The sequence below is a fragment of the Elaeis guineensis genome, chromosome 1, assembly GCF_000442705.2.
Source record: "Elaeis guineensis isolate ETL-2024a chromosome 1, EG11, whole genome shotgun sequence".
Lineage (NCBI taxonomy): Eukaryota > Viridiplantae > Streptophyta > Magnoliopsida > Arecales > Arecaceae > Elaeis > Elaeis guineensis.
Genome location: NC_025993.2, coordinates 99057960 through 99080805, shown reverse-complemented (window position 1 = coordinate 99080805; position 22846 = coordinate 99057960).

Below are 22846 nucleotides of genomic sequence, written 5' to 3'. Positions count from 1 at the left end.
GTAGCAGTACAGGCTTATATCTTACTTTCCTGCTTTAAGATGTGTGTGATCATTCTAAATAGTTTTCCTTCCACTCCAAGACAATGTTAAACTCTTACCCATGCATTTTTCTCTTTCATTAAAAAGAGGATTTGATATGTTGACTGATGGATTGAATGTTGTAACGATAAAAAGATAAGGCTGCATTGGACAAATGGTTGGAAATCTTGGCAAGTCTTATATAAGCTACATATGGTGATGCAGTTGCTAGTCTGCTTATAAAGCTTATTCTGAATTTTGAACTAATTTGCGTTCTTAATATGTAAATAATAGTGATCCCAAGGTTTGCATCCCTGTGGATAGAGGGCGTGCTGGTTGTTCCATCTTGTAGAATGAGACCGAGATGATTTCAGGACTCCGAAACCTATCTATGTGGGGGGAGAAGAAGAAAGGAAAGAAGGAAACAAAGAAAAGATGAAGAAAAAGCAAAAGTGAATGGAAAGAAGAAGAAAATGAGAAAAGGAAAGAAGAAAGAAGAAAAGGAAAGAAAATAAAGCAAGGTAGAAGAAAGAAAAAAAGAAGGAAAAGAAAGGAAAAAAGCAAAAAAAAAAAAGAAAAGAAGAAGGGGAGAGAGATGGTGGATATCTATGAGATGCATGATCGGGACTGGTGTCCAGATGGGATGGCACAAAGGGGCATCTTGTCCTATGAAAAAATCAGGACACCTTCATTCTATAGGATTCAAAACTTTGAGTGAAACATTACGGGTACAACAAATTACCTTGCAATTTTGCATTTTCATAGACTTTTAAATTGAATTCAGCACATATATCTAAGACAATTCATGATCATGGATATTATAGATTATTAAAAAGCTTTTGTTTTTTTTACATGTCTCTACGGTAGTATAAATTAATTAAAAGTCTATTTTTTAAATGCATCATATAAGTAGCATATCTTAGTATGTCAGTTGTTATATCTTTTGACAGGCTTGCATATTATCCATGTCAACAAATGTAAAGAGTTGGCGAAATATGCATACAAGTCCGTAACTGATATGGGCACAATATGCATAAGAATAATATATGATACTACTACCCTTTAGTAATGAAACCTCTTTTGATTCACATGATCATAACCTGGCGATATTAAAATGTTATCTTCAAGAAATATGGTGACAAATGGTGATATGGCATTAAGGTGGCACATTAAGGACATGATAACATGGATGCTGTTCTCTACCAAAATATATTCCAAGCTTAGCCAGAATGCAGTTATCAAACTGAAAGCTACTCTAGTACCGCATCTCTTTATAATTTTGATTTATCTGCTCAAGTGCATACTTCTTGTGGTATTGTGAGAGCCTGCTTGGTCAGCCAATCCTTCTGTTTCTTGCTTCACGCTCTTTTGTATCTAGACTTTCATTTTTCTGTAAAATAGAAACCAAAATGACTATTGCAATAAAATAGATTGTTTATTGTTCCTTTGTCAATCGAGTCAATAAGTTGAAACTCTTGCATCCCATTGTTTATGCAAGTATCCATGGATCTGTAATTAATAAAAAGGAAATGATATGGTTTTAGTGATGTGAATGACAGAATAACAAAGTCAATCTTGGAGGATGATAGTGACATGATTTCTTTTCTTATGTAGTGGCTACCAATTGAGGAATTTGCAGCACAACCTTTGGTTCAGAAACATCAGATTTTGAAGCATAGTGTTGAGGTCAGTGTGACAGAGGCAAGCAAGATTATGCTGGATTTCACCAGTGGCTACAATATCAGCTTTCAGTGACAGGCTTAGCTTTCTGGATGTAAACGACAGCGACCTAAACCAGCCATGAAGGTCTGGTAATGCATCTGAAGTTATCTAAATTCTTTTCATGTAATGCTACGAAATATGTAGTTTTTGGTCCAAATGTTTTGATTCATTAGTGATTGAGAAACTAACTGCCTTAATTTGATTTACAACACAAGTTGAAGAAATTATTGTTTATAAAGTTAATAGGTTTCATGCTACTCCTTACATTTTATATATTTCAACTATTCAGATCTAATACCACAATAATATGCTGAGTTATATCACCGGCATGTCACATGTCACGAGCATGCAGATATATAGCACGGTAATACTCCATATACCAGGTGCATATTGGCAGTAATCTTATGCCCTCATGCCTAATCCAATACCTCTTTCTGATTTCTAGTCTTTAGAGTTGCCAATAATTGCCAGATTGACTGTCCATATGGGCTGTTGCTTTCATTTAGAGTAGGTAACCCTCCCCTATCTGATAGGTTATGACTGAAAATACTTCTAAATCATGGTGGCTTGCTAACCTTCTACAAGCATGATGTCAACAAATATCTTTATGGACTATTTTATTTGTACGTTTGATGCATTTCTGTGTTTACATGATAAAAAAGCGAGGAGATACACATACAGTGGCTGATACTTGAGACTTGACTGGGTTTTTATGAGAAGAATGGTTGTGAAAGGTCATTCATGTCTGGTCCAGGTTCTTTGTAGGTGTTGGTCTTTTATTATCATAAAGTCCTTTTGGTGCGGACACTAGAGCCATCAAAATCGACAACATGATTTAAATTCGATTTGGATCGAAGAAGCCTTATTAAATTGATTCTACTTCAGTTATTTATTTTCAGTTAATAAATTTTTAATGCATTTAGCTTTGGATCCATAAGGCCATACTTGGATTTGTCCACGTCACCTTTGGAGCCATCACTTTCCACATGCCAAGAGAAGAAATATGCATGCCAGCGTGTGCTGTGCTCATGTCAAGTTGTGTCAAGCATCAAGTACCCACATGGAGTTCCATTTCTTCCCTAGAATTCCTTAAGAGTTCTTGGCTACTTATTTTGTTGAAGGCTGATTTCTTTTCCATGGTAGATTATTTTATCACATATAATGCTTTACTTTTTTGTGGAGGGCTGATTTCTTCCTTGTAAAAGATAAGAGATTCCTAAAGAAACAGAACCCTTAGAGTCCTATATAAATCTTTGTATCTTCCATGAAGAGGACAATGAATGAATTTTACAAACTCCACAAATACTTGTGTCAATCGCTCTGAGAGGGAGAGGGTGTGAGACCCAAAATTACCTCATAAGGAGAGGGTATGAGACCCACTTTCTATCCTACTCCTACTTAAGATCTAGTGTTCCTGCGACTCTAATTCGACTTCACCATCTACTCACGCAAGCTTATCCCGTCAAGAGAAGATCTGTCTCCTCCAAAATTTTTATCTATCGTGATGAGAGAAGGAGTGATTTCTTATTCTACAGATCATATGCTGTCAATGATCTTTGTTTTTTATCAGTTGATCTTTGATTTTTTTTTTTTAATTCGATGTTAGTAAAGACCTAGTTCTTTATCGATGGATCTGTTTGGTTAAAAAATTAAGAGCCCTAATCAGAGTAGTTTCTTAACTACCACGATCCGGATTCTTATCATCTTCTTGGATTTTTCTCACGGATTTAATGTTTTATTTTCTCTCGTTCCATTCATATTTCTTTTTTTGCATTTACTCTTGAGCATGTTTAATTTCTGCTATCTGTTTATGAAATTCTCTATTGCTAGTTGTTTACTGATCTCTCGAATGGCATTCGTCTGTATCATTTAGATTGATCTCGTTTTAGTCTCGTATCAATCAATCACGTCTCTTGAGTAAAGTATAGACAACTATACTGTCTGTCCTGAGAATAATGAGCCTCTGGCTGGACGTGATTTGTTGTTGATGAACAGAAGAGAGCTTGATCATTAGATTTGATTTTCTTTTTCTCTCTTCTTTAGGGTTGTCCCGCATCAATTTGGTATCAGAATCGGTTGATTAGGGCTTTAGTTTAAATTCAGCAATTTAAATTTCTGCAAGTTAAATTTTCGCACTCTAAATTTCGTATTTTACTTTCAAGCATTTTAATTTTTATTACATCTTATTTCTGCATCCTAGAGTTGCATGACTACTAGATCAGGTATCTGGTACCAACATCCTACTTCTCCATCCAACACCAATATGGATCCCAATATAGCAGCCATCATTAATGCTCTGACTGAAAAGTTTGATGACATGAAAAATTTTATGAAAGCCATGGATGAGAGAATAGTGGTATTAGAAGAAGCTAGGCAGAAACAATCTGAATCTGAGTCTCCGCGACTACCTATAGGATAAAGAGGTAGGAATTTAGAACTTGATCGACCTATAGGGGAACGCCCACACCATAATCAGTTCGATCAAGATGAGCATATTCTTAGGAATGTGAAGGTTGAAGTCCCAAGTTTTGATGGTTGTCTAGATCCAAGAGAGTACCTAGATTGAGAATCAGGTATGGACCACTATTTTGGATGGTACAAAATGTCTGAAGCAAGGAGAGTTAGGTTTGCTAGGATGAAATTGGTTAGGCAAGCCCGACTTTATTGAAAAAGTGTTGAGCATCTTCTCAATCAGAGAAGACAAGATCCGATAGAAACCTGGGATGAGATGAAAGAAAAACTCAGAGAGAAGTACCTCTCCACCTCTTACCAACAAAGACTTTTAGATCAATGACAGAGGCTTACTCAAGGGAATAGATCAATCACCGACTATATCACGAGATTTGATGAATACCTCATAAGATGTGGAGTAGCCGAAGATAGGATTGTTACCTTATCTAGATTTAGAGCTGGATTACGAGAGGATATTCAGCGTGAGCTCTTTCTGTGAGAGGTAACCACGTTGGAACAAGCTTATCAACTTATCTTAGATTTTGAGAGATTTTCTAGATATTCGACTTTCTGTCGTCCTGAACCCAGCCGAGTAATCCCTTTTGGATCGAGACCTAATATTAATCAAACTCCTAGTAACGGACATCCACTTACAAATCCTATTGGGAGAAAAGAAGATAAAGAAAAAAGAGTTATAGGAGAGTTATCAAAAGGAAGTAGTTCTCGATTCCATTGCTTTAAGTGCCATGGTTACGGTCACTTTGCTGCACAATGCCCCAACCGATCATTATTCGTAGAAGAATTAGAAGGAGAAAGTTTATGAAGCTGATCCAGATTTAGTCGAGCAATTTGAGAGTACTGAGGACATCGTAGGTTATGCCGCACCTGAGTCAGACCTTAGGCTTGGATTCGTTAGGTATGTCCTAGCACAAACTAAGAAAAGTGAAGACTGACGTAGGATCTCTATTTTTCATACCTTCATAAAATTTGACGATAAAATTTGTAAGACGATCATTGATAGCGGTAGTTGTATCAACGTCATCTCCACCGACACGGTTAAGCGATTAGGATTAACTCTTATGGATCATCGCAGTCCATACCGTGTGTCTTGGATTGATTCCTCCTCTATTCCCATCAAATTTAGATGCCATGTGCCCATCCAGCTTCATTCCTACCAGGATCATATGTGGTGCGATGTCTTACCCATGAAAGTCGGAAGTATCATATTAGGTCGGTCTTGGCTATTCGACAATGATGTTACGATTTATGGCCGAACCAACTCTCATAATTTTACTCATCAGGGTAAGAAGATCACGATTAATCCTTCCCAACCTAAGGCTACTAATAGAAAGATAGGCGATGGACCAAAAGAAAATCTCAAGAAGAAAAGCCTCCATCTGATAGGTGCTAAAGAATTAGAGACGACCATGAGTGAAAGATCACCAGTTTGGATGCTTGCTGCTAGAGAAGTTCGTGAGGATTCTAAGGTGGATTATCCTAAGGAAGTAGCTAGCCTTCTTAGTGAGTTTCATGATGTCTTTCCTGAAGATCTTTCAGATTACTTACTGCCTATGAGAAACATTCAACATGCCATTGATTAAGTTTCTGGATCTATCATACCCAACTTGTCCCACTATAGGTTGAACCCTAATGAGCATGTCGAGCTACAAAGGTAAGTTGAATAGCTGATAAAAAAAAATTTGTGAGGAAGGGTTTGAGTCCTTGCGCGGTTCCTGCACTACTGACTCCAAAGAAGGATGGTACATGGAGGATGTCCATAGATAGCCGTACCATTAACAAGATCACCATTAAGTACAGCTTTCCCATCCCTAGGTTAGATGACATGTTAGATATGATGGCTGGATCCACTATTTTTTCTAAGATTGATCTTAAGAGTGGTTACCATCAAGTAAGAATTAGACCAGGAGATGAGTGGAAAACTGCTTTCAAGACAAAAAATGGTTTATATGAGTGGATGGTGATGCCATTTGGATTATCTAATGCCCCTAGTACCTTCATGAGGTTGATGACCCAAGTACTACGATCATTTATAGAAGTATTTGTAGTCGTATATTTTGATGACATTTTGATCTATAGTCAAACTAGGAAAGACCATCTAGATCATCTCCAAAGAGTGTCAAGTTCTTAAAATAGAAAGCTTGTATACTAATCCTAAAAAGTACGCTTTTATGATAGACCATATTATCTTTTTAGGTTTTGTTGTTACCCCCAATGGTGTATCTGTTGATTCTGAAAAGATTAGAGCAATAGTTGAGTGGTCGGTGCCCAAGAGTGTGCATGACGTGCGAAGTTTTCATGGATTAGCAACCTTTTATCATAGGTTCATAAAAGGGTTTAGCACCATAGTCGCTCCCATCACTGACTGCATTAGAAAAAAAAAATTGAATGGACTAGGGCAGTCAATAGAGCCTTTCTAGACATTAAGGACAAGATGACCTATGCCCCAATCTTACGTCTCCCTGATTTTTCTAAGATTTTTGAAGTAGCGTGCGATACGTCAGGAGTTGGGATTGGTGGTGTCCTTAGTCAAGAAGGTCATCCGGTAGCATACTTTAGTGAGAAACTTAACGATTCTAAACTTAAGTATTCTACCTACGATAAGGAGTTTTATGCGGTAATCCAAGCTTTAAGATATTGGAGGTATTACCTACTATCGCAAGAATTTGTTTTGTACTCTGACCATGAGGCCTTTAGATTCCTGAATTTCCAAAAGAAATTGAATCATAAACACGGTAGGTAGGTCGAGTTTTTGCAAGCCTATATTTTTATTTTGAAACACCGTGTAGGTGTAGAGAATCATGCTGTTGATGCTCTGAGTTGTCGTCATACTTTACTGTCCACCGTTAGTATAGAAGTTGTTGGTTTTGATAAGGTTAAAGAAAATTATGAGTGTCCAGATTTTGGTGACATACTTATACTTTACGTAAGGGACCATTTAGAGAATGTAGTGAATATACCCTTCAGGATGGTTACCTATTTAGAGAAACTAGGCTATGTATCCCCCGTACATCTTTAAGAGATTTTTTAGTTTGAGAATTACATGCTGGAGGATTAGCTGGACACTTTGGTAGGAATAAAACTATAGAGTTGGTATAGGCCCAGTTCTTTTGGTCAAGCTTGAAAAGAGATATCGTCCGAATTGTTGCCCAATGTAGAACATGTGCCGTGGCCAAACAGAAAAAATAAAACACCGACATATATACACCCTTACCTATACCAGACTGTCCTTGGCAAGATGTTAGTATGGATTTTGTTTTAGGATTACCTAGGACAGCTAGGAAGCATGATTCTATTCTAGTGATTGTAGATAGATTTTCAAAAATGGCCTATGTCTTGCCCTGTTGTCAAACATCTGATGCGTCAAAAGTTGCAAGGATATACTTTGATGAGATTGTTAGACTACATGGATTGCCTAAAACCATTATTTCTGATAGGGATGTTAGATTTATGAGCTACTTTTGGAAAACCCTATGGCACCTTTTAGGCACAAAACTAAAATTTTCTTCTGCCTATCATCCGCAAATCGATGGTCAGATCGAAGTGGTTAATAGGAGTTTTGGAAATCTTTTGCGTTGCTTGATTGGGGAATATATGGGTAACTGGGATCTTTTGCTGCCTCGAGCTGAATTTGCATATAATAGCTTTGTTAATAGGTCTATTGGCATGAGTCCTTTTGAAGTAGTTCATGGATATCAACCTAGAAAACCAATAGACCTTATCCCACTACCCATGCATGCTAGGATTTTCGAATCTGCAGAGTCATTTACACAGCATGTCAAGAGTCTGAATAAAGAGATCAGTAAAAAATTAGTATGAGCAACAAAGTTTATAAACAGAATGCAGATTCTCATCGATGTGTTCAAGAATTTGCAGAGGGAGATTGTGATGGTTCGATTGAGGCCTGAACGATTTTCACCCGGAATTGTGAAGAAGTTACATGCCCGAGGAGCAGGTCCGTTTAAGATCATAAAAAAAATCGGATCAAATGCATATGTTGTGGACCTACCTTCTGATTTTGGGATTAGTTCTACTTTTAACATTACAGATCTTGTCGCCTATAAAGAACCAATTCGGATACCTAGTGAGTCATTTGAGCCTGAATCAACCTTTGAGAGCGAACCTGTCTCTGAGTGTCCACCAGCCAAAATATCAACAAAATACGATCAGATTGAGAGAATTTTGGATGAGCAGATCCTCTCCACCCGGAGTCGAGACTATCAGCGGTATCTGATCAGATGACGAGGTCGACGAGAGTCTGAAGATACCTGGATCACTCGAGAAGAGCTGCAATGCATTGATCCCGATCTACTTGAGCATCACTAGAGCGGAATCGACCCACACTCGACAGGGTCGAGTTTCCCCTACCTCGGGAGAATTGGTGCGGACACCAGAGCCATCAAAAATCGACAATATGATTTAAATTTGATTTGGATCGAAGAAGCTTCATTAAATTAATTCTACTTCAGTTATTTATTTTCAGTCAATAAATTTTTAATGCATTTAGCTTTGGGTCCATAGGGCCATACTTTGATTTGTCCACGTCACCTTTGGAGCCATCACTCTTCACATGCCAAGAGAAAAAATATGCATGCCAGCGTGTGCCGTGCTCATGCCAAGTTGTGTCAAGCATCAAGCATCCACATGGAGTTTTATTTCTTCCCTAGATTTTCTTAAGAGTTCTTGGCTACTTATTTTGTTGAAGGCTGATTTCTTTCTCATGGTAGATTATTTTATCACATATAATGCTTTATTTTTTTTGTGGAGGGCTGATTTTTTCTTTGTAAAAGATAAGAGATTCCTAAAGAAACAGGACCCTTAGAGTCCTATATAAACTCCACAAATACTTGTGTCAATCGCTCTGAGAGGGAGAGGGTGTGAGACCCAAAATCGCCCCACAAGGAGAGGGTGTGAGGCCCACTTTCTATCCTATTCCTTTTACTTAGGATCCAGTATTCTTGCGACTCTGATTCGACTCCACCATCTACCCACGCAAGCCTATCCCATCAAGAGAAGATCTGTCTCCTCCAGAATTTTCATCTATCGTGGTGAGAGAAGGAGTGATTTCTTGTTCTACAGATCATATGCTGTCAAGGACCTTCGTTCCTTTGATCTTTGATTTTTTTTTTAATCCGATATTGATAAAGACCTAGTTCTTTATCAATGGATCTGTTTGGTTAAAAGATTAAGAGCCCTAATCAGAGTAGTTTCTTAACTACCACGATTCGGATTCTTATCATCTTCTTAGATTTTTCTCACAGGTTTAATGTTTTATTTTCTCTTGTTCTATTCATATTTCTTTTTTTGCATTTACTCTTGAGCATGTTTAATTTCTGCTATCTGTTTATGAAATTCTCTATTGCTAGTTGTTTACTGATCTCTCGAATGGCATTCGTTTGTATCATTTAGATTGATCTTGCTTTAGTCTCGTATCAATCAATCATGCCTCCCGAGCAGAGTATAGGCAACTATACTGTCTGTCCTGGGAATAATGAGCTCCTGACTGGACGTGATTTGTTGTTGATGAACAGAAGAGAACTTGATCATTAAGTTTGATTTTCTTTTTCTCTCTTCTTTAGGGTTGTCCTGCATCACCTTTAGTTGAGGAAAAGGCCAACTCTCATCTCAAATGTTGTAAGAATCACTATTAGCACTTGGCACTTTGATAAATAGGAAAATATGGTAAGAAATATACAAGTTTTGTCTATAGTCATAGAATAACTGAGTTTCCAAATAAGGATGAATAAATTGGGAAAATACAGTGTGTTTTTGGTGGTGAGCTACTAACTTGTAGCATCTGAGAGAAAAAATTTTGAGCAAGAAACAAAAATAATAAAATATTAAACTAAATAATGAGCTTTCGATGCTGTTTTAAAAAAATAGAATATCAGGATAACATCAGTGCTGACACTTGGTCTTCCATTTCGCAGAATGCATGTCCACGTGGAGCTGCCACTTTGACTACACGTGAAAGTTGGAAAATCCAAATGCAAGGTAGAGACGGTGGACTTAAGCTGGTGACATCCTGCATCTCTATCTCAAGTACAGCACCCATCATCATATCTCTCCTGTCTTACCCTACTGTCTTCCGATGGCGAGGAGAATCATGTTTCCTTTGCATGAAGCAAGCATTCTCTTGGTGCTGTGGCTCTTGGTTTGCAACATAATTTTTGTAGGGGCTGGAGATACCTCTGTTGGCGATATTCCTCCAACTGCATGTCTTAACTGTTCCCTCTGTGGTGGTTCATGTTATTCCGGCCCACCACCACCACCTTATACAGATTATGGAGCACCGCCACCGCCACCACCACCACCACCAGCTCAGGCTGAGTGCCCACCGTCCAGCCAGTATCCCCCTCCATCTCCTAATATTTATATGCCATATTACAATTACTCAGCCTCATGCACTACGGTATTGTCTGGCCGAGCCTTTGGCTCTCTTTTCTCTGGTGTTTGCTTCCTGTTCTCCTTCTATTGCGTTCTTTTCTAGAGTACCATATTTGGTAGGTCTTTCCGAGATCATTTAATTTGAAGGGTTTGTAATAAGGGCCTGTGGGTTATGTGATAATTCATCCATGCCATTTCAATAAACTCATGTCATGGTGTAAAATTTTCTTGTATACATTGAAGGATGGATCATGTCATTTAGAATATTTGTAATCCATAATGGTCATTGGAACGAACTCACGTTGTTGTCTGAAGTTTTCTTTTTACATAAATCAAGAAACTGATCATGCCACGTATTTAGAATATTTTCTTCATACTTATATAATCGTAGATTTTTTTCTCCGAGAAATCCCCAATGTATATTTATGTGCGTGAGAGAGAGAGAGAGAGAGAGGAAATTGGTTACCTCTCTCTGGCCCATCAAGAACATTTTGTATACTTTGCAGGACCCTCTCTCTATGAATATTTTTCATATTTATATAATTATATATATTTTAACCACGTAAGTTTGTTTTGTTGAGGAGAAAAACCTTGTTCTCTTCTCTCTCTCTCTCTCTTGGGGGTTTGGAACAGGTTCACAAGCAAATTATGAACATGATGTCAGCTTCTCATTGTAAAAGATTACGAGATTGTCTTCAACTCTTCATCACAGTTGTTGCGCGGTGTTTTTGAAAGTTTTTCAGAGTTTTTCTGGTGTTTTTGGATGTTTCCCAGAGTTTTTGCTGGTGCTTTTGATGTTTTCCAGAAGTCTGACACTTGCGCTAAGCCAATGATGGTAGTAACCAGTCACTCAACGGTTACCATTTTTGTTTTATTTTACTGTTATTATTATCTGTTTGTAAACACTAGGCTCAGTCAGCAACTCTTTGGAAAACTACAGTTACCATTTTGGTCAGTTGCATCTTTGGAAAACCCAATCCACCAAGAGTACTACCATTTTGCCATACGGTGCCAATGAGTTATGGGATGGGGACCACAAAAATTTTTGACCTCCATCTGCTTACCAGTTTGTTTCCCTGCCAAGGGTAAACTATTCTTATTTACTGATATCTACGAAGTATCATAATGCCAAACAAAGAAGGGGTGCAAAGCCCGTTTTACGGCAAAGAACTCAAATAGGTTGCCTTCTCTCCTCACAAGCCGCAATGAACTGTTATCTGCCTAACTCTTTTGAGATCTTTTCTATTTATTGGTTAATTGAGCTTCAAGGGCTTAGCACAAGATGAATTAATGTCCCGGGTGCAATTCAGCCCAAAAGCTTGCGAGTTGCTTGAGCTCGATTTTGATTGCTATCGAGCTTAAGAAATTTTTCAAATTGCACTCAAGTAGCGGAATATTCGACTCAAAGACTTGCGAGCTTAATTAAAATAAATAAATAAATATATATATATTAATAATATTATATTTTATTTATAATATATATTATAAATTTAATATTTAAAATATAATATTATACTCTATTTTGTTTTGATTATAATTTTTAAAATACGATCAAGGCTCGAGTTCAAGTATAGTTTGATTAATATTCGAGTTGAATCGATTTTGAGTTGTTTTGTTTTAATTGAGTGGAGTTCGAACTTGCCATTGTTTTAGTTGGATGGATAGTAGGGAGTAGGGTGAGCCTCCAGTTGATCACTGTAATTTCAAATTTGGATGGAGCCATTGAAAAATTCAGCATTGTTATTATTATTATTGTTGTTATTGTTAAAAAAGAGAAGCTCAAACAACTATGGCAGCAGGGGCAGGATCAAACTCAAATTCTTATATAAATTTTAAGTGACTTGAATATGAAGCTTCCATAGAGGGGCGTCTATTTTGTTGTATGCAGTGTGTATTGGTTTCATTTTCGTATAGATCTCTCTCAAGTACTATATATGTTAGCATGATTTTAGGTGATCACATTATTTAAGAAATAACATGATTTTGGAGTTCACATGACAACCTATATAAGTCCATAATATTTTTTTTTATTAGTATGATTATATATTAGCCTATTTTATTTTCTTTATATGGAGTTTATATGTTAGTTTGTATAGTTGTTGCAATATATGAATATGATGGAACATAAATATAAATTCCTCTCTCTCTCTCTCTCTCTCTCTCTCTCTCTCTCTCATTTTTCTTTTTTTTTTTTCTGCAAATATTTTAACAATATATAAGGACCAACTGTGTAAAAGGCTATAAAGGCAAGGAATGATTTAGTCATTTTGAATATTGGCCGAATGATGCAACAACTAAATATTAACCATGAGACATGAAGGGACAAGAATATCAATACTTCATCATTTAAATTCATTACATCATAAGCATATAAAAGGGGATCTCTCCTATCTTCAACTCTAGCTCTATCTTGGTCACTACCTGTTACATGACTTTCTCCTTAGCTGCTTTATTTCCCCCCCCAGTGACCAAGTCTGATTACTTTTTTGTGTTCCTTGTTGTATAATTCATTGTCTTCACTATTATGGCTCTTCCATTTGTGACTTTCACTTCTACTCTGCCCATTATCTTTACATATGGATATATTACACTTGCAGTTGGAATATTTGGATCATCTCTTTCTCAAGGAAACCAATGCATTTCTCCTTTTTTTTTTTTGGCATGCATGTGTAATTCCGTATCTTCAATTTTTCATCCTTGGCTTCCAGTTTTGCTTGGGATGATTTTTAATAATAATAATAATAATAATAAATTTCCCTCTATGACAAATAGTTCAACATGCATTAGAGGAAGGTGAGTTGGGGATCATAAAACTAGGAGCTGGTATAGCAGGTACTAAAGGAAGAAGACATAATGGAAGAATTAGGATAAATAAATTATGAAATATATTGATAGGCTAGCTACCTGTGTTAATCATGAAAATATTTTTTTTTCTTTTTTTGCCCTTCTGTGGATGTTCACATAATAATCAATTAAATGTTTGAGTAGTCATCATGTTAATTGTTCTTATTTACTTGATTCTACTTTAAGGAACTTATATTTGATACCATCATCAACAAGAATGAAATGGAGAGTGATACTTGAACATTGTATGTTCAACAATGGATTTATTTATATATTTTTTTGCTACAATTACATTTTAGTGAGAGATAAGTATGGCGTATCATCAATGTAAATTTGCTGTTGATGCTAGATTTATGCTCAAATAGACATGAAAATTATTTATTTACATTGAAAACTGGAAGGAACTTTATTTTTTTAATGCCCATGCATATAGGTTATAATCATTGTTCAGAATACATAATAAATTCAACACTCATTTCTCTATAACAATCCTTCAAAAAATCAATACTATATTTTTAGTTATGGGGTGCCAACTAGTTGACTCGGTAAAGCTTGTTGTCTTGGTACAAGAGACCTATGTTCTCCAATATTATCCTAGTCTTCAAGATAATATATTTTTAATTACTTCTTATAATTTATGATGCATGTATCTAACTTAAATAATTTGGACAAAATTTGATGACATACTTTTAATTACTTCTCATAATTTTTGATGAAACTAACTTAGATAATTTGTACAAGATTTGCCATTTGTGTTATACTAATAGATTGAAAAATTTATTAATCCAATTTTTGGCCCTAATGAGGTACATTAACCACTATTTGAAACATGATATACATTTTTATGTCTAAATTATTAAGACTTTTTTTAGTGTTTTTTCCTCACAATTTGAGAACCTTATACCCATATCAGTATTTTATAATTCATGCTTGAAAAGCATATGTTGTGATATTAAAACTGATAATTGATTATGCATTTTAGTACCTTAATTCATAAAATATGATATGGGCTCGTTTTAGGCTAAATACAAATTTGAGATTTTTAAACATTTATAGAGACAATGAGATATATGTAAGTGCAATGTATATGGTGATACTTATATGATCTTAATATTCTCTTAAAACTAATAATTGATTATGCATTTTAGTACCTTAACAAGTATCCATAAAATATGATTTGGGCATGTTTTAGGCTAATTATAAATTTGAGATTTTTAAACATTTATGAGACAATTAGATATATGTAAGTGTAATGTATATGGTGATACTTATAAGATCTTAATATTCTCTTACTTCATAATGTATGAACCTCTAATAATTGGCTTGCTTGAATAAAATATATTTTTATTTTTTCCTATTCAAACTTGTAATTGAATTTAGAATCTATATTTATTCTTCTCAATATTTTTTATTATAAGTGCCATATATATATATATATATATATATATATATATATATATATATATATATATATATTCTCTAAATGAATTGAAAATTTATTAAGTATATCCCCTAGAATTGTTTGACATGTTTATCACATTAATCAAATAATATTATATAAAATGTGAAATACCTATCTTCTTGTGTTATTAGATGGTAAATAAAATAAGTTTAACCCATGTAGAGCAATATGATGTGGACATGTATGCATTTTTCCTTCTAATTGAACAAGTTATTTTAATATGAAGGAGTTGAGTAGCTTTCAAATAAGTACATTAATTTGAAAACTATGTGTGAATACTAACTCTTTTAATTTAAACCACTTGCTCTAATGACATAAACTTTCACATGCTTCTTAGGAGTTGATCATTTTAGCATTCATTTGAGTAATGCTACACATGTAACTTTGTAACTTTGTAAATATTTGAAAAATCTCTGCTATTAGTGAAAATCAAATTGGAAGTAATAGACCATCATCTCAAATGTGGATTACTTTGGCCTTTTGAAATATTGTTACTTCATGATTTTGTATAACATCATGGTTATGTGATTATTCTATCAACTTTTATAGGTATAAAATTAATATAAATATACGAGATATCTCAAAAGCTTGACTAGGTCAAACTTTGAATTGAAAAAAAAAATCTTTTTGAAAATTTGAATCTAGGGAATACATATACATCTTGGCCTTATTTATGTCTTGATTTCATTGATGCTAGAAGTTTTACATGACAATTAGTGTCAAAGGAGGAAATCCATGCACTTTGAATTTTCCTTCAAAGATTTGATAATTGTGGAAAGAATTCTTACTTTTTTTTTTTGAAAATTTCTGAATGGTTGTAGTACCGGCTTTTAAATGCATCTTTATCATTAGTGATGCATTATTTTTTCTTGATTCTTTGATAGAAACTAAGGACCTATTTGGATAACCTCATGCAATCCAACATGATCATAGGACCTTATATTGAGATAGGCATGCATTCAAAGAATTCCTAAGAATAGCTTTAGTGTGGATCGACCCAAATCCCATAGGAAGAGAAAAAGAACTTGGTAGGCCTTCTTTTCGTTTTGCAGAAATGGGTAGGAAAAGGTCTAGTTCAAATAGACTGGGATAGGCTTCATATTCTGTAATACTGGATATTTCATTTCTAATTCTAAGGATCCAATAAGGTTATCCATTCTCAAGGCACTAGGTTCAACACCTCCTGAGGATTTTATCGGATCATTATCCGATTCTTATCATGATGGACGGCCTGCGCGTACCCAAGGGCCAGTTCAGGTTTGAAAGATTTTAGACCTTCTATTAGATGTGTGCCCTAGAAGCCAATCTTGACTGACACATGCTTTTATCTAGGAGATACTTTGTACTTGACGGACAGTCTTTATAACCAATCATGTCATATGTGTCTATGATTTATCCTAGAAATTAATAAAGATAATTTTGTATATTCACAAGGTGTTGAAAATTTGAGATATACATCATTAGTGGTTACTTTCTAAATACTTTCGATCGAAGAATCGTCACAGAGGACAGTGATCAATTTATTTAAGATCGATGTATAGATCACCTTCTTTTTGGACAGATGAGTCTCGAATCTGCAATGTGGAGACACTGAGGTAAGAGTGCAGGTGGTTGCTAAAGAATAACTTACACTGAGCGTGATCAATATGAGAAACTACTTAGATGTCTACTCACTCGTCAGTAATTTTTTCGATACTGCAGTGGTGTGATTGGTCTTTGACTTATGGTGTGTTGGCTATTCATAGCGAGGCTACTTAGTTTGACTGTACGTTCTCTTGATCCCTAGCCATTTGAATTCTTACTGTGTATGTTGGCTATTGTAGATTCAGATTCGCTGTTTGAAGTAAGATACATCTAGATGGAATCTATCGATCTTGATAGAAAAAGAGTAGTCCTATGTGATTTGTTAGACTAAGTTTAGAAAGCAGAGCAAGAGTGAATACTGAAAAAAAAATTTTACGAGATTCACAGATGAACTCGAGTCGAGCCAATCTAGCATATAACTGATGATGAGATTTGATAAATTTTTTATGACCTCTGTCTAGTTCACGATAGAGGGATTGTATCATACAATAATTGTACCTAAAGGTTCATCTTTTCTGTTCTGCTGGATTGCTATTACATGTTGATAGGCATCACTGGTAGATCGTGAAAACTCACTAGAATCATTTTTGGATCAACGATCCTTGTTGAGGTGAGACGGAATCGTTCCAACCATCAAAAGAAGTTTTGATGATACTGTGATGAAGATCGTAGTATATCTCAATACCAGATAGAATAGAACCTGAGAGGTCACACATAAAAGGAGCATAACTTGATTAATGGTTTGGATTATGTTCGAATTATCAATTAGATTGATAGTTTAAATTTAGAAACTGCTAATTTGTAAGTGTTACAGTTTTGGCAGCTGTTAATTGTTAGCGCAGAGACTTAATTGCAAGTGTTGTAATTTATTTTAGACTGATTAAATTATGGATCAAATTTTAATTAATTTAAATCAAATTTAATTTAATTTAATTTAATATTAATTGGATTCAATTATCCAAATCAAATTTGGATTTCAAGCTTGATAGGAATTTGATTTGAATAGTGCCTTATCTAAAAGAGATTCTAATCTGATTAGAAGGGGGTGTGGGAATTGATTTTTGTGTGACAAAAATCAAGAAAAAAGGAAGGCATGCACTAATATCAAAAGAGTTTTTCCTTCTTGCCGCACAACCTCTTCTCAACGCATCTTATCCCTTCTTTTTGATATGAACGCCTAAGATCAAATGAGATTAGATCTATTAGGGCGTTAGGAAGTGGTTGGGCATGGGGATTTGGTTTTGTCTGACAAAATAATATGGGCGTGAAGAGGTTTAGCGTGATATATGTGGGACGGCTTCTTTAAAGCGCGCAACTTATTTTTAACGCCACCTTTCTTCTTCTTTTCTTCAACCTCCACATCAAGACCTGATGGTGATCAGATCTAAGAGAGAAAAAGAAAGAGAAAGAGAAGAAGAAAGGTTCTTTTTTTTTTCTTGATGATCTAATTCAGATTCTGTCGGATCTGTGCAAAAGAGTTTGCACAACATTCATCTTCTTTGAGATCTAGAAGAAGAAATTCAGATCCAAGATTGAGGAGTGAGATTTGCAAGGTGCTAGCACACCAGTGATCTCGATGCTTCGATCAAGCATCTCTATGTGTATACCAGTAGAGGTCAGGTGCGTATGTTGCTATGATTGAAACTCCGAACATCCGTAGGATCCGAAGGTATGGAGATCTGATCTCTGATTTTATTTTACTGATGTTTGTTTTTCTTTTTCAGATTTTACATTATGGTCTCTTGTTCGTGTCAAGATTCTAAGCATGATTTTTAGATCCGATCTAATATGTGTATTAAATTAAAAGAATTTTAATTTATTTACTTCTGCTACATAAAGTTTTAAAAAATTTTAAACTACACATACGAAATCATAGCACTTTTTAACGGTGGTATTAGAGCCAGATTCTGATATGAACATGAAAATCTTTCAGATCTAAAATCTGATTTGTAGAAATCAGATATGAAGGTTAGTTAGATGATCAACATCATTTTGAAATAAGATTATCCTGGCATAATCCTATTATACTAAATGGTTGTCCTAGAATAATGTAAAAAATTAATTAATATTAGATCTGAATTTTGTGCATGTTATAATGTGATTATATGATTATTTTGGATTTAAAATTATTTCAGATCTAAAATAAATCATGAGTAATTCAGATCTAAAATTAATTTTAGGTCTGAATATATTAATTAGGATTTAATTTGGATCTAGTATGATTGCTAAAATTTTTTTATACATGTATAGATTCAAAATTATTGTTCATATGTCTGACATGTGAAAGATAATTAGATCTGATTTTTAATTGATTATATATGTGATATGTTAGATTAATCTCTTAGTAGCTTAATAATCGAATTGAGATAATCACCATGATCGTTCGGTCATAAGAAGATGAAGGATTAAAGTCCCTCTCTTGTCTATTTGATGGTTTTTTTTATGACGTGTAGGGATGCCGATTGTGATATTTTTTATGAAGATGAACAGTGAATGAAAAATTGTATGTGATACATACTTTAGATTTAAATCAAATTATGCATGCATTTTTATATGTTTTAGATTACTAAATATTATATGTGATATATTGTTTTGACACACGATCTAAAACTTAATTTCTACAAAATCCTAGATCTAAAATCCTAGGTTCTATTTGTATGAAACAATATAACGTGACTAGTATGCTTGTGGAGTCGACTCGATTCTCAATTGGATCGATTCGAATACTTGATGAGTCGACTTATTTTTGTTGGAGTCAACTCGAGACCCTGGTAGGTCATTCATTTGCTAATGAGTCGACTCAATTGTACAGACTAGATCTATAAATTTTTATTTATCTCAGTATTGTGCTGACTCACTGTGACAAGTCGATTCATATACTAGGACTAGTCGACTCAATTCTATAGGCAGCAAAATGTATGAGATACAATACAAATAATTTTGATAAGAAATTATTTCGATACCTAAACTAAAATCCATGTATATAATGCACTTAATTGAGAATTAAGATTTAAAATTATAAGATCTAAAATTATGAATTTAAGATCTAATTTCAATGCATAAAATATGAGCTTCAGGTATGGGTGGAATAAATTAGGTTTAGAGACTAAACTACGACTAGGGTCATTGATTAGATCAGGTTAGAATCTTTTTTGATTTTGAGCAGTTGATCGAACTTAATCAAAAGTTGATTAAAATTAGGTCAAAGGGGGCTCAAAATTGAATTTAGTTATAGTTGGTCAAATTGATTCACATGTGATGAGAATTGATTAAATCAACATCGAATTTGGCTCAGTGGTTCGAGCCCGGGTCTATAGGTTAACCTGATTGATTCTAATTAACCAATCTGATATTTAAGGCAAATCTTAGATGGTGGTTCTTTAATTGGTTTCGTTGTCTGACCTGATCAATTCGTTGGTGTCTAAAGAAAGCAACAGGAGGATCCCCACTTATCTTCACTTACTTGGCCATTTTGGAAGATTATATTTTGTATTAAGTTACTTGTTAACTCGAGTTCACCCATGCCGACTAGATTGGTCAGACATGAGATGTGTTGATCTAAACCAAATTAGTCATTACATCAGATGTATGTGACTAATTAGAAGAGATCTGAACCTAAATATCTTCACTACATATTAAATCTATAGATCTTCCATCGTTGTAAAGATGCAGGTGCCTTTTCGGCATTGATCGTTCTCAGTTGGTTACAATGGATCGGTTGCATCAGGAAGGTACAATCACTCTGTTAGTATTAGATGTCTCAGGATAAAGATGGGGTTGGGCCTAATAACTGTTAGATGAGAAATCTAATAATAGCTTTGCACTCGCTGGTGAATGATGAGTCAGACTTAACTAAGAAATGTGCCAATAACTGTTAGGTGAGGCCACAGGACTTAGAGATCAAATCGCTGCAACATGCTTGAAGAAGTATCTGGATAAAATGTTATCCATGCATTGATATACGTGTCATCAATAACTGTTAGGTGAGGTGCCATACATTGATGGGACTGCAGCACCCACTAAAACTACTTATCATGTTAGGATTTTCATTTTTTCACCCGAAGAGTGTGTGAGACTCAAAAAAAAAAATAGTAGGAGCCTTTGTTTGTTTTAAAATATTTAGAACAAACTATTACAAGTATAATCATCTAATTAAATTGTTACTCTTTGCAGTTCATTCTGTCAGCTTCCAACCCTCTAGCTTAAATCATAGATATCAACCATTTAACTAAAATCAATTACATATTCTGGCTCAGACACCTAAGGATAGTTCTTAGTCATTAGAATTTAAGCTATGTTCTTAATCAGGTTAACCAATGTCATTAGCTTATCCAATTCATAGTCAACGAGCTATACTTGACAAATATTAGACATTGACCATTAGATTAGGTGCTATAAATTGGAGTCCATGATTGATGAACTCTAATATATGCATAAGGACATGTAGATTGTCAATAATATGCTGATTCATCTGTAATAGTTATGAGATGAACAGAGTTGCATAGTGCATGAGATGCGTGATGGACAGTTTGTTCATAATTGTTGTTTGATAATGATCAGGGATATTGAGGAGCTTGAAAAGCTCGACATGATCATGCATAAGAAATTACTAATGAATTTGATCCTGCAATTTCTGATTCATATGGGTAGTTTGTAAAATTATTTTATGAATAAATATTATAGCACCTTAACTGAATTGGTCAATATGCTGGTAACTAAGAGACCTTGAAAAGTTCAGAAACATATATCTAGAGAACCTAAAGAAATATTGATATCTTTTTGGAAGGTATGTCAAATTGCTCAAATCTAATCTTACGATTTTTTCTTTTTCATTAGACTTTAGTACATATTACGCACTTTAGTATAGGGTCTAAGGAAAGAAGAGGACTGAGGAAAGGTGAAGTAACTCTTTTGAGTCGGCAATGGTGCAAAAGTACACTATGGTCTTGGGTACCTAACTTCGATGATTACCATTTTGGATTTAGTTCTTTATCATTTGCATGGTGATGCATTTGTGAATTTATTTGAGCAAATAGTGAATGCCATTGGGTCTGAAAGATCCAGAACCAAATAATCTCAAGTATATAGATGGTTCTTTTGGCTATGTCATGTATGAGAAGAAATAATTTGCCGACTAAAAAAATGAGCCTTTGGGCTTATTGACTGTTAGGTCATATCTAGTCTGTGAACCATCTCTTTGAGGATTAATGATCAAACTATTCTTTGTGGGACAAAGGGATAGGATTACTGAGATACTTATCCTAGTACACATACGATGTGCATGGCCCATTTAATGAGCCAGACTAGGAGGTTATCTCTACTTCATCATTTTTATCGATGATCAGTCATGGTATAGTATATGTATGAGATACAAGTCTGAAGACTTTGAAAGGTTCCAAGAATTCAGATGTGAAATAGAAAAGTAAATCGAAAAAATCCTAAAAATACTTCGATCAGATCGAGGATGCAATACTAAATAGAGAATTTGTCAGTTATCTAAAGAGAATGGTATAATTTCATAATGTAATTCTCCTTGCGCATCTTAGTCTGATGGAGTATCTGTGAGGAACAATGGCATCGTATGATATATGATCCAGTTCATCATGAACATCATTAATTTAACTATTGTTTCTTTAGAAATAAGATTTAATTTTTAAAATTTAAATTAGATTCCCTTTAAAGATGGTTTCACCACAGTGTATGAGATATGATATAGTGGACAGGTTAGAGAATAGGTCTGTAAGAGCTCGTTTATGGGGCATCCCAAAAGGATTTGGGATGTCACTTTCTCTTCCTAGTGGTTCACAATGTGATTGTGAGCAATCATACTATTTTTTAGAAACAGTGGGAGGATGAACTCAAAGAGAGAGTCTCTAAAGAATAATGAGTCACAGGACTTGTACAACCTATTTAAGATGAGCTAGTATATGTAATACCTTCTCTACCTCATGGATCTAGTAGGATCACCCATCCTTTAAAATGGTACTTGGTATTTTTACAAAAGATTCAAAGAAAGTATTTTTCGAGGGAAATTGAGAACATAGGGATGATCCCGAAATCTACAACAAGGCAATGTTGTACATTGACCTGAGAAATAGATGTGTAGATAGCCCTATTAAATGGATATCTTTAGAAGGTATCTATTTATAGTGGCCTATGGATTTCACTTTCAGTGATAGAGATCACACTGCAAAAATTTATTTATTGATTTAAGCTAAAATTTTAGAGTTGGAATAGTTGTTTTAATGATGTGATCAAATTATTTGATTTCATCAAAATATGGAAGAATCATGTAGTTACATGAAGGTCAGTGGGAAGGTCCCATACTGACATCGGTTATGATATAGTTGCATATAAAAT